Here is a 14,686-nt window from a genome sequence, read left to right on the forward strand (position 1 = left end):
ATAAACCCTGCCCATGCAATTAGTCATCCTCTTCGATCGCTCTCCAGCCTAGATTGGGGGTAATTCGTTAAATATAATGCTGCACACACTTTGACTGTACGGGTCGCATGTTGACAACAACACTCCACTCCAGACAGTTCCGTCCTTTGAAGGCGAGTCAGGGAGACATCAGATCCTCAACAATACAGGCCACTTCATCGAAGTCTCTCTACAACGTTTGCCTCGATACAAAACTTTCAGTGGATTCTGTGAAGTCAGACGTGTGTTGCTGTGCAGTTTCAATGGCGTGCCGTCGTGCCCTTACAGCCAAGTAAACGTCCTGTCTTCCTGATGTCACTTTCTGTCCTGCTTTTCACATACAGTTTCGGTCTCCATAAATGATCGCCGCGTCTGAGAAAACACGACGATTCACGTTAAGCCAGAGGGCTACATGTCTTTGCGACTAACACGATTCCATTCTTCCTATGGCCCTCCATTGCAGTGTGTGTGTGGTAGGCGTCATCTCTGTGGTATGATCCCAGGAGGTCCACAACTCTTCTTCAGATGTGTGCATGGCAAGCATGGGCCCAGGACCTCATGCAGCTCTTACCTTTCTGGGCCGCATACCTTCCCTTACCACATCCCTCAATAACCCTGATCCTCACCCCCCACTGCACCATCCCTCTTCGCCCTCTTCGCCCTCTTCGCCCTCTTCGCCCTCTTCGCCCTCTTCGCCCTCTTCGCCCTCTTCGCCCTCTTCGCCCTCTTCGCCCTCTTCGCCCTCTTCGCCCTCTTCGCCCTCTTCGCCCTCTTCGCCCTCTTCGCCCTCTTCGCCCTCTTCGCCCTCTTCGCCCTCTTCGCCCTCTTCGCCCTCTTCGCCCTCTTCGCCCTCTTCGCCCTCTTCGCCCTCTTCGCCCTCTTCGCCCTCTTCGCCCTCTTCGCCCTCTTCGCGAGTATGTTCTGCACCTATGTCTCTTGTGACTGAATGAAGTGGTTTCTCTCCTTTTATCTCTACAATGTAAAGAATCTCACCATAGTTTGTTCTCCTCTTTCCTTGATTCTTCTCTTTACCTTCCTCTGCAGCGTTTGAAAATTCTACTCTTCTGTACTTCTTCTTTCTTCCTCCCCCACCCCCCTCCTGTGTGTTACTGAAGGCCAACATACGTGTTCCCACATGTAAGGTAACGCATAATTCCCCAAACCAGGTAGACAAGTAGAACACATACGTCCGACCTGGTACCTTGGGAATGCGCCGATTGCTCCTTCTGTCCGTTTCTTGGGAGGTGTGATCTGAAGCGCGAACAATCACCTAAGGAAGGAGCGCGCCATCATAGACGCCGGTAATCATGGATACTTTTGCAATGGCAATAGAGCAGCCGACCCGAACGGAACACCGTTCTCGGCACCTGGCGTAGCTGCCTGTGACGCTCTTCTGAGCGCTACGAACCAGCGCAAGCCGCTTAAAGCTTCTGGGCGCTAAGCGGCAAGAGCTTCGGCTCGGCCGGCCGGAGTGGGCGAGCGGTTCTAGGCGCTACAGTCTGGCAACACGCGACCGCTTCGGTCGCAGGTTCGAATCCTGCCTCGGGCATGGATGTGTGTAATGTCCTTAGGTTTGTTAGGTTTAATTAGTTCTACGTTCTAGGGGACTGATGACCTCAGAAGTTAAGTCCCATAGTGCTCAGAGCCATTTGAACTATTTTCAGCATCGGCTCAACTTCTCGCATCTTCGGTCGCAAACCTCCCCAGTGGGACTCTCCCGTTCTTTGGTAGGGTTACCTCAGGGTAAGGGGCCCGTTCACATCGGATAACCCCGCGCACTGTAGGCCGCTCTCTTCCATCTGCGCTCTCTTGCGCCGGACACTGCACATCGCGCAGATAGGTCGTAGGGACTCCCCTCTTCCGTAGGGACGCAATACACTGCACTTTCGCCTAAAAAAGCAATAATTGTCGTTTCGAAAAAAAGAGCAAAATTGTCGTACACCCCTCTCTATTCGAATAAAATTCCTCTAAGCAACAAAGATGCCTGATCTTTCCTGCGCTTCCCCACCAAGCAAGGCTGCAGCTAAAGAGGCGGGAATGACGGCTGCTCCCGCCAGCATTTCCGCCCCACTGTCCACCTTCCAAGAGGCAGTCGCTTCGAAGGACAAGCAGATTGCAGAACAGCAACAGCTGATCACACTGTTGATGGGAAGTGAACGCCCACAAACAGCAATACTCACCCCCATCCCCCCCCAAACACACACACAAAAAAAAAGCGCCTGCTGAAAACTTGAAAGATGTGCCCCCTCTTTCACCTCTGGCGGCCCAGGCTTCGGCGGAATCGGAGTCGGAGCCGACGGAGGACAAAACCAACACAGAAGACGGACCATGGCAGCAGGTCGGTCCGCGACGCAAACAGCCACAAACAAGTGAGCCCACTAACTGCTGCCAACTCCAACAAAACCGCAAATTAACAACGCCAACACAGGGGCGAACACGAACAACCCTGCGACTGCAGAACTCTCGAACTTACAAGCAGTTACGCAGAACCCAAACAAATCTGCGACTGGCTTCCCATCAGCCATCATACACAACTATAGAGACCTTAGTCTCCGGAACAAAGAATTTATTAAAAAACACAACACCACAACATTCTACTCAAAACTCACTGGGGACCATGCCACACTGTACGTGGCAAACAAAACAGACTACACTAATCTGCTGCAATTTCTTAATGAAAGAAAGGAAGGTAGAACATTTCACGTACAGAACAGTCCCTGAAAAGACACAGCAGTACGTGATCAAGGGGATAGCTTCACGAACCCCAATCGAGACAGTACACGAAGAACTCTCCGCTCTCGGATGGGAGTGCATTCGGGTAAACCGAATGACAGAGTTCGGAACAGTTACACCATCGCACAACAACATGGCCGAATTGGCCGACACGGCCAAGTCCCACGACCTTTTGAAGTTAAAATTGTTTCTTCATATGGTCGTCAGTGTGGGCATATACAATACGCCGCCCCCCCCCCCCCCCCCAGCAATGCCACAACTGCCAGCGCTTTGCACAGGCGGGAATCCAATGCGGTCTCGCTCCCCACTGTCGCAGGTGCGCTGCCGGTCACACGACCCAACAGCACAAACTCCCCAACACAGCACCTCGCAAGTGCGCCAACTGTGGTGCTGTCCATCCGGAAAACTACAGAGGGTGCATCGCATACAAGGAAGGCTCTGAGGCGCAAAATAGTTAAACATGCCAAACATACCCCCATCACAGTTCCGAAACTGCCCCCGCGCCCAGTAAGAAGTGGAGTATCGTTTGCTGGATTGGTCGCTGGCAGCCCAAGCAGCGCGGGACGGTCAGAGAAGTCCCAGAGCTCAGGACACGCAATACAAGCACCCCCAGCAACAGACACACAACAGACAAACACAACACAACACCTAACACCACACCAGAACCGGGTACACCGCACGACACCAATAACACCACCACCCTACCCCCTGAGATCGCGGACTGCAGCCCACCACAGGCTACAGAAGACACACCAATACAGAGACGACCACAGCGCCAGAGGAGGAGGAGAAACAGCGGCAACAGGAGGAACACGACCACACCACAAGAAGTACACAGGCAACAGGATACCAGTCCTCACCAACACAATCCGGACACACACACACACACACACACACACACACACACACACACACACACACACACACACACACACACACACACACAACCACAGTGAATACACAGGCGCCCACAACCGTCACAGGAACAGCTGACACACAAGCCAGCTCTCACCAGACGCAAACACCGGCACCAGCGGCCGCTAACATGTCCGACAACACACAGGCCGACACCCCCAACATTACGTCTAGATCCCGGAGAATAATGGAGACGTTATTCCCCAGACTCACGACCACCGAAGTAGTCACGAAGATAATGGGGTGTGTCCACAACTCTTCACGCAGTTCATGTCGAGCACGCTCAACTGGACTAGCTTCCAAGCCACTGTCACGCCACTTTTTACACTACTACATGGATAATACACAACAGCCGCGAAACGCAGACGCTAACACAAACTCACAGATCCTGTTTTGGAATGCCAACGGGATCGCAAACAAAAAAGCCGAAATGGCCGCTTTCATGGAGCGAAAGGGAATCCGAATCGCTCTTGTGAACGAAGCACTGCTTACGCCTCGCAAACAGCTAAACATCCCAGGGTATTGAGTCTATCGTACCGACCGAGCGGATGGCAGGAGGGGAGGCGGCACGGCAATCATCATACACAGAGACATAGAACACACGAACATAGAGTTCCCTGCGCTTGAGAGACTAGAGGCCACGGCAGTCGGGGTCAAGTTCAACGGAGCCAACACCGCACTGGTATCGCTGTACAATCCTAAAAACATCTAACACGTGAGATCAGCACAGTACTCAACATAGCACCACGAGTAATCGCCGCTGGAGATCTAAACGGAACCCATTCCCCCGATTGGAACTCGTGAATACGAACCTCCAACGACAAGAAACTATACGAACGCACACTAGGCCGAAACTACAATATACTTGGGCCGGACGTTCCCACGTTCGTGCTTCCACAGGCCAGACGTGTTCGACATAGCCCTCATAAAGGACATCACATGCACACTCAACCTCACGGTTGTAAACGATCTGGACTCTGACCACGTGCCTGTAATACTGCACACGGAAGAAACACTGCAGGACACTGAACCACGCAGGATTCTGAACTAAAAGCGCGCGAGTTGGACAGTGTTCAAGGAAACGCTTTATAGTCGTATTCCTGACACCCACGAAATTAACAACACGGAGAAAATCGATGAGGCTCTGGAGGATCTCACAACTGCCGTCCAAGACGCAATGAGTGACGCCATTCCATATACAATACCAAAACAACACTCGACAGCCCTGCCCCAGGAGATACTGGGCCTTAACGCAATGAGGAAACGCCTCAGGAGATACTGGCAGCGTACCAGGCGCCCGTTCTATAAACAGCACGTCAACAGACTCCAGGGCATAATACGGGATAAAATACATTCAAAAACGAACAATGTGTACAGAAACTCGCTGGGCTAGATACCACACGTCCTGGCGTGTGGAAGCTAGCGAGGCACTTAACCAGGGAGAAACATTACATTCCCACGCTAAAAGGACCACATGCCCCAGCTTACTCCGCGTTGGGGAAGGCAGAGCTTATGGCGACAACACTTGCAGCGTCTTTCATGCTGAATCTGGCTCCCTCAGATCCAATATTCACACTTGAAACGGCGCAGGAGGTTAAACGACTTGTAGCCCAGCCCTCGCGCAACGAAATTAGACGCACTAGCACACACGAAATCACATGGTCTATCAAGCACACCAACGCTAGGAAAGCCCCTGGGCCTGATGGCATTCAAAACCGTGTCCTCCAGGAATTCACAGATAAAGCCGTAGAATCCCTTCAACACTTACCGAATGCCATCCTTAAACACCAACACTGCCTTGACATCTGGAAGGTGGCCAAGGTCCTGATGATCAGGAAGCCAGGGAAAGACCACTCCCTCCCACAAAATTACCGGCCCATCAGTCTTCTGTGTTCGCTCAGCAAGATCGTTGAGAAGGTAATATTAAAACCTATCACTAGACACTGCATCGCCAATGACACCCTATGACCAGAGCAATTCGGCATTAGGAATCACCACTCGACAACACAAAATCCTCCGCGTAGTCGAACATATAACACACGTTTACAACATGAACAAAGTCACAGGGGCCATGTTCCTGGGCATCGGAAATGCTTTCGACCGTCTCTGGCACAACCGCCTCATACCCAAACTAAGCAAAGCTGGTTTCCCGGATAGACTCGTACACTCGTCCCCGTACACTCGTCCCCGTACACTCGTCCCCGGTGAACAGGTGTTTCAACACTAACGTGCAGGATAAACAATCAACACAACATGGTATCCATGCTGGAGTACCCCAAGGAAGCATCCTAGGGCCATCTTGTTCAACCTGTTCATGACCGACTTACCAGCAACACAAAACTCGACGTTAGCCATCCATGCGCAAGATTAGAAACCGTCGGACATTGATTCACGAATACAGAATGCACTCAGAACAAGCGAGCCTTGGTTGGAGTGATAGCGTATTAAAGCGAACGTCGACAAGTGCGAAGCAGTTCTGTTTACACGCAGACCGAAACTACTGCGCTAACATAAACACACATGAGGCTATGCAGCTCCTACACGACTGCGTCACCTGCAGATCATACAGAAAAAAGCGCTAAGAATCATTAGGAACGCTCCACGCTACTCACGCACCGTGGATCTTCACCAAGAATACCGCCTTGAAACCCTCAAAGAAGTATTCAAAAAACACGCCACACAACTATACAGGAACTCGAGAGATTACAACAATCCTCACTCTGGTAAACTATGATCACAACCATAGGTGGAAGCACAAGCGGCCAAAGACACTACTAGCTAGGGCATAGCCACCTATGGCAAACTAACACACACTAATAAGCAACAACTGTCGGCTAGCCCCTGCATATCAGCAACACTCACTGGCAATTACCAGCTGCTATTACAGCCGACCAACAGGCCACAGCAGGGACACCGACGAGCTCACCCACTGACGGACGAACAATCCGCCAACATCACCCTACACTGTGCATCTTATATACGACCTATTGGACACAAAAACGGTAATGAACCTATCGTTTGCAGTTTCCTGACGCTGAACGAGAGCTCTACACCGGCACCCAGCGGCAGCCACCGAGCAACACCACCGCACTGTCAAACGTAGCTACATGCATGATACCCACTATTAACAAAGCCTATTCTTGCACGACCTATCGCAGACAACAAGACATCCGCTCCTGCTCTTACTATGCGACCTATCTATCGCAGAGGTTTTTTCCCTTGGCTCTTGCCTTGGCACGTTTCTTCCCTTTGCCCCTTAGACCGCTACCCTTCGTTCGACTTCGACCCAATCTATCTCCAGATGAGCGCGTATTAATGGTTAACCTTGACCAGACGTACGCAAACATCGCAGTACCCACATCCTGCGACACCTCACTCTAGTGAAATCTAACCCTTATGCAGAGATTGCAGTAGCCCTTTTGAGTTGGCCATCATGCCGGTGTGGGCGTGGAGGGGCTCCACCTCTATTTTAAAAAATCTTCTACTTCAACTTGAGCTCACAAGAGAAATCTAGATGTGTCTCACCCACGAGGATTCTTCCATCAGTGCCAAAGTTCCTGGTTGTTCCTCGATCTGACGGCAAAGACTTCCCCACAGCAAACCCTATCATTAATCAGAAAGGTGTCGACGCAATCGCAGGTCCTGTAGCGTTTTGTCCCGGTTACGAAACGGCACCTTATTGTTATTAACAGACAGTGCTCTCCAAGCACAAAATCTGCTTCGACCTACACTGCTACAAAAATTCCCTGTAGGTGTGTGAGCGCACTGTACTTTCCAACTCACCACGTGGAGTGGTATACACAAAATCACTAGACAGATCATCAAATGGGGTCAATGAAAATGACTTACCTCATCAGGGAGTAACGGGCGTACATGAAGTAATGAAAAGGGCTGAAAAGAAATTGGTACTGACCTGCACTTTCTTCTTCACATTTGACAGCGTTCAACTTCCATCGAACAGTAAAGCAGAGTATGAGATAATTTCAGTTCGCCCTTACATCCCCAACCCTACGTGTTGCTATCAGTGACAAAGGTTTAATTATACCAGCCCGTCCTTCGTAATACCGCCAAGTGCTTTACCTGTGGCAGGGCTGCGCTTGAGGGTGATTGTCCACCCCTGTCCCCTCATTGCATTAACTGTATGGGCGACAACGCTGCTTCGTCGAGAGATAGCTCTGATTTTAAAGACGACAGAATTATCCTGGAAATCAGTGAAGGAAAAAGTGTCTACCTTTTGCTCCTGCTAAGTTACTCGCCATTAGAAATCCCACAGTGCTCCTAGCGGGTAAATATAGCACTGACCTCGCCTCTTCTTGACCTACTAAGCAGGTAACCACGCAGACTTCCGATAACACCTTTAGCGCCACTGTCGTCAGATCGGCCAGCCCAAAGATCACCTGTTCAACGTCCCCACTATCACCTGCTCACCACAAGGCTCAACCTTCATTGGCTCCTGATAAATCGTGAGCCCCAAAATCAGACCCACGGACTTCCAAAAAAAGAGTCTACTCCTGAAGATTTTCTTCGTACCCAGACCTCACAACCATAAACTTCTCCATCTCAACGTCCTGCTTCCAAGAAGGCTCATAAGGAAACAGTTACTCTCCTCCTCCACCACAGCATGTCTCTTCTACAGCGCCACCCACTTGTAGCTGCCCTCGGCTGTCTTCATTGTCGCAGAGACGCACCACTGGTGGCCGATCAAGCAGGCAATTACTGGCGGCAGGCACTGCCCCTGAACAACATATGGATCAGGATCTTCTGCCTCTGGCTAAATGCCATTCCACGCCATAGGCCACCAGTTTTCAGCGGTCGCTGAGTTAATAGCAACCATAGTAAGATTTTTCCTTCCTTGCTCCACTGTGTGTCAATTATCCACTAAAATATCAGCGGAATTCGCTCCAGTCGGGATGAACGGTCGACCCTCTTACGATCCTACTCCCTAGCCATCTTCTGAATTCAGGAAACAACGCTACATCCCCATTCTAGTACCTCACGCTGCGGAAGTCGAACACGCGCCAGAACAAATGGACGTGGTCAGCCCATAGAGGGCTCCGCGTCCGCGGCGGCTATTCTGCGCAGCGGCGCAAGCGCAGCAAGGGCGCCACCGCTACGCCACGTGCAAACAGCGGCCAATAGCCCCTCCCTCCGGTTTCGTATATAGGGACCCACTCTGCCCTAGTCCAGTCAGTCTGGTACTCGCTCTAGATTGTGTTTCTATCTCGGCGGTACTGCGTTCTTGTCGTTGCTCGTTGTTGACTTTTGCCTGGCTCTGGTTCCGAGTGGATTTACTGTTGCTGTTTGGTGTTGTGGTTTCTACAAACCTCCATTGTTTATCTCTTCCTTGTTGCGTCGGTCGTAGTCGGTCTGTCGTCCGACTCGTCCTTGTGTTTACCTGGTGGTGCGTGCTCCACCGCCGGCGGCTTCCCCGCCTGGCGGCTCGGATCCGCAGCCCAAGGCGTTCCCGCAGTTGGTTTTGGTTACTACACCCATGTCACTTTGTCTTCGCTCATTTACAATGTCTGGTTTGATCTCCCCTCTGTTGCTGGCGTTCTGGAACACAGCAGACTTCCGATTCTTCTCCATAATACTATTCATTATCACTCAATCCCCTTACACAGCTGTAAGTCTTCCAAATTCTGGATTCACCTTCTCTGTTTGTACCATACACATTCCATCGTGCATACCAATGGCCATAGCCGATCTCCATCTCCTTGGTCAGCTCCCATTCCCCATATTTGCTGGTTGGGGGTCTTCAACACCTGCTTGGGGACCTCCACATTCTTGTCAGGGAGGCTCCCTATTGATGGACCTCTTCCACCAAGCGAATCTTGTTTGCCTCAACAATGGGAAACCTAAATTTTTGTCTCCCTCAAAGTCAATGTACTTTCATTAAAACCTTTCTATAGGTACTGTTCGGCCTGCTCGGCGCTTTGAAGGGTTGGCTCTTGCTGATACAAACTATTTTCCATGTGTGTCCTTTGATTACAGCCACAACTGCCATCTATGCCCCCAGGACGCTGGCAGTTTTCCGAAGCCGCTTGGACACTTTTCCTCTCTAGCAACATTTGATGACGTTACACTCACGTTACGGAAGTTATCCTTACAGCTGCAGAACGTTAAATACTTCGTACGTCGCCTTCGCCCTGGCGCCCCCCAATTCCTTGGTGGAACGAGGTGTGCCGTGTCGCAGTACGAGAGTGGACACGTGCTCTTCGCGTTTCCCGCCATCATCCTACTTCGGCCAACTGTATCCGCTATAAGCAATTCCGTGCACGATGCTGTCGCATCATACGTGGTAGCAAGAAGGCAAACTGGGACTAATTTACCGTGGCCTTTAATACCGTGACTCCTTCAAGCGTTTGGAATCTAATCCGGCAGATATCTGGCATGTACAGTTCTTCCCGACCTGTGAGATAAATGAAGTACTGAATACCTTAGTGGACCCAGTCGAAATCTCTAACTCATTGGGTGGACACTTTGCTGAGATTCTAGATCTTGTAACTACCCACCAGTCTTTCTCCCGAAGAAACGGGTAGCAGAAGAGCGTTTTTCTCCAAAAAAAAAAAAAAACGCGAATGGGATCCCCTACATGCGTTATATTCCTCTCGCTCTTCTGCTCGAGGACTGGATGGTATCCACGTCCAAATGTTGGAGCATCTATTATACCCTAGCCTGTGCTACGTCTTTCGCCTTCATAATCGGCTTTGGGTCGACAATACCTTTCCCAGAAGGTGGCGGGAAGCTATCGTCATTCCTGTTCCGAAACCTGGAAAGGACAAACATCTCCCCTCCAGCTATCGCGCAGTCACCCTCAGGAGTAGTTTTCGGGTGTATGGTAAATTGCCATTTAGGCTTAAGTCACGAAACGTTTTAACAACTGCCCAATCCTGTTTCCGAAAGCATCGTTCCGCAGTTGACCACCTTGTTCCTCTCTCTCCACTTTCATCATGAAGAATTCCTCGGAGAACCCCAAACGGTAGCTAAACTACATGATCTGGAGAGAGGCTACGATACCTGTTGGAGGACAGGCATCGTCTGCACATCATTCTCTCGCTGCCTCCGAGGTCGGCTACCCCTTCTCATCCATAAGTTCATGCCAGCGCACATTTAAGGTGCAGGTGAACACAATTCCATCCCATACTTTATCCCTAGAAAAAAGGGTGCTCAGGGCTCTGTGCTATTCCAAATCGAATTATGGAAGTCAAAGGATGACTGAAGTCCAAAACATTACGAAAATCGTTGTTGGGAACATCATTAGTCAGCATAATTTATTCTGGCTTTGAATCTGCACAAATTTTCTAGACTATATTACAGCATGATTAGTCTGCCTTAAGGTAAGACAATAGGTCACGAACCCAATGCCCAGCTTAAAGTGGCAACGTTTGTCACACCATTGTGGGTTGTAATAGTCAGGCTACATGTGGACAGTGTGGTAGTGTGGCACAGGAACAGCGTTTCCAGTGCACTACGCCACCTAATTGTGTTAATTTCTCCCAGGCCTGTCTTGTCTTCTACAGGGAATGTCCCGTCTACGCTGAAGAAAATACAGAAAATTAGTCTCTCAACGTGTCTCGTACTCGGATGCCAAGACTGATTTTAAGGCCAATCGTTCACATAGTTTCGTCGAGTCCCTCTGCTCTTCACTAAAGCAGCCTGTCCAGAAGCTCAGTGTTAGCACCCAGACAATGATTGCTGAGTGGGGCACATCTACCTGCACCTGTAAATGCAGCTGTCAGGCTGCGCCGCTGATCTCTCTCACCGCAACATTTAATGATATTTAAAATAATGTCAGTGTAGACATTAGACTGTGCAAACGGCTTTGGAAAACTGCCAGCCCCTGGGGGCATAGATGGCAGTTGTGGCTGTAATCAAAGGAAACTCTAATTCCAGACATCACAAAAGACTGAACAGGGTGTTCATTTCATCAGCCTTGCCAACATCCCAAAAATCAGAGCTCCAGACAAAGGCCAAAGCAGCCTGCTCCGAAGCCATCGGATCATGCGAATTTCCTGCTGTCTCATGGATCTGAAGGTGATATTATTGCTAGTATGGACGTCGAAATTCGCATGAGGGGTACCAATGAGCCCGTTAACCCCCTCCTCCATTGCCGTATCACAACCATAGAAGAACGAGCAGGCGCTGAAATGGCTTCCATACGGCAGTGGGACTGTTGCTCATCCACCTGTGGAATGAATTTTCACCTGCAGTCCGTGAGCCACTACACCGTTTCGGATCTTCATGCAGCGTATGCTGGAGTCAATCAGCGTAGAGCAAGTACAGCCGGAAATCCAGGGTTTTAACTGTCTGCTGCTGTGGTTACTGCAGAGGTCTAGGGTGATCTTAGATTTAGTGTAGTGAGGGAGACTGGAATCCTTCTCCTAATGCGATACATCCTGACACTTGTTATGAGTTGCAAAACTGCGTAGCTGTCTTCATGGATGCGTCCAAACAGGATGACTTCGTTGCTCTGTGGTTTTTCCGTGTGGTGTCCTCAAGGTTAGCAAGTCTCAAGAATTTGCTGTGTTTGACACACGTAAATGCGATCTTCAGGGCCACTTAAGGAACGATGCATTACGAGATGCATCACGTATCCATCGTGCGCAGAGAACTTCCGCACCTATTATCGTAACAGAAATGTAACTGCAACAGACACCGCCATCCGGCAATTTAGGTTGGTCGAATCTTCATAAAAATTGAAATCTAAAGGATTGTCACGTGACGTTCATTTTCTTATTGTTGAACCACTGTAATCAAAATCTGAAAGAGTATAAATACCACTACATGCACTCGTGGACGGTGGCTGGTATGATGAAAGTGTGACCTGTCGATGTCGCAGTGAACCTCTCGAACGTTACTGGCAGTCAACAAACTCTCACGCAACATAACATGGCTACTCAGATGGCCCTTCAGCCATGTCAACCTGGACGTTGTCCCAGCTGTCCCACCTAATAGTCATGGTGGTGGTGTAGTCCTAGCGTACAGTCTGTTGAGTCCAATGAGCAGATCTCAGAGTTCCTGTCAATGTCATACTTAACAGGGTAACAGTCGGAAGTATGATACGAGCCAAGCATCGAATAGAATAAGAGGACGTGGCAATACAATAATACACATTAAAATAAATTTTCCGGTTCAACTCAGTCAAAAACTTAAGTCTCGTAGGGATGACAGCTTACTGTCGACTGAATCAGAACGCTTCATACAAAACATGCAAATCTGCTTAACGAGTCCCCTCCGTGATAGTCGGAAGTTGTTCCAGAATTTGAATCTGCAAGACTTCCAAATGCTCTGCCTAGTTGATTCATCTAACTCATCCAACTCACTGGTTGACCTGTCTGACTGATACTCATCCAGAAGTACGTGACTGAAAGGTTGTCCCTGGTCAGCAGTTGTGGCAATTTTCCCCACTACGTCACGCGACCCGCTCAGTTTCCCGTCGAGTGGTCTTGGTCATTAGACAGCTCAGTATGCGATGGTATCCAACGAATGATCGACGTTGAGGTGCAACCACCCCTTCCAGTCTTCCTATGGGGGTCTAAACTCGCTGATTTCCGGAGCTGAAAGGTAGTAGTTGGTGGCTGGCACGTAACGTTGCAAGTTCCATGTCATTCTCACACTACGGCTTGCCAACGTTGACGCCAGCTTCCTTGGTGACTTACATACTAAATTTTCTTGCGAAAACTGCAGACAATGCCTGCAACTGGTTCTCTATCCTTTAAAACGAAGTGGATCTGTCTTTTGGGATACAGACGTTCCCAACACGTCAGGAACGTAATCATTTGCCTTTAATAAAGTGTCTTAAGTGCTCAGAGGTCGGTGTATCCCATTCGAACAGCTGACAACTGAGGGACGCCATCTTCCAGAGCGAAGAAAACCTTACTTTGAACCGTAAGACACTGAAACTTTCTCGAGATTCGTATGAAACTATGCCAGGAACTTTTTACGTTAGCCCGTCTGTCGCAAGTACCGGGTCGGGAAGCATTACACGAACAGCGCACATTGCCTCGGCGCCCCCCAGTTGCTTGGTGGAACGAGGCATGCCGTGATGCACTACGTGAGCGGCGACGTGCTCTCCGCGTTTTCCGCCACCATCCTACAGGGCTATTACAAATGATTGAAGCGATTTCATAAATTCACTGTAGCTCCATTCATTGACATATGGTCACGACACACTACAGATACGTAGAAAAACTCATAAAGCTTTGTTCGGCTGAAGCCGCACTTCAGGTTTCTGCCGCCAGAGCGCTCGAGAGCGCAGTCAGACAAAATGGCGACAGGAGCCGAGAAAGCGTATGTCGTGCTTGAAATGCACTCACATCAGTCAGTCATAACAGTGCAACGACACTTCAGGACGAAGTTCAACAAAGATCCACCAACTGCTAACTCCATTCGGCGATGGTATGCGCAGTTTAAAGCTTCTGGATGCCTCTGTAAGGGGAAATCAACGGGTCGGCCTGCAGTGAGCGAAGAAACGGTTGAACGCGTGCGGTCAAGATTCACGCGTAGCCCGCGGAAGTCGACGAATAAAGCAAGCAGGGAGCTAAACGTACCGCAGCCGGCGGTTTGGAAAATATTATGGAAAAGGCTAAAGCAGAAGCCTTACCGTTTACAATTGCTACAAGCCCTGACACCCGATGACAAAGTCAAACGCTTTGAATTTTCGGCGCGGTTGCAACATCTCATGGAAGAGGATGCGTTCAGTGCGAAACCTGTTTTCAGTGATAAAGCAACGTTTTTTCTTAGTGGTGAAGTGAACAGACACAATGTGCGAATCTGGGTGGTAGAGAATCCTCACGCATTCGTGCAGCAAATTCGCAATTCACCAAAAGTTAACGTGTTTTGTGCAATCTCACGGATTAAAGTTTACGGCCCCTTTTTCTTCCGCGAAAAAAAACGTTACAGGACACGTGTATCTGGACATGCTGGAAAATTGGCTCGTACCACAACTGGGGACCGACAGCGCCGACTTCATCTTTCAACGGGATGGTGCTCCACCGCACTTCCATCATGATGTTCGGCA

Source organism: Schistocerca americana, chromosome 2, assembly GCF_021461395.2.
Source record: "Schistocerca americana isolate TAMUIC-IGC-003095 chromosome 2, iqSchAmer2.1, whole genome shotgun sequence".
In the NCBI taxonomy this organism is placed as follows: Eukaryota; Metazoa; Arthropoda; class Insecta; order Orthoptera; family Acrididae; genus Schistocerca; species Schistocerca americana.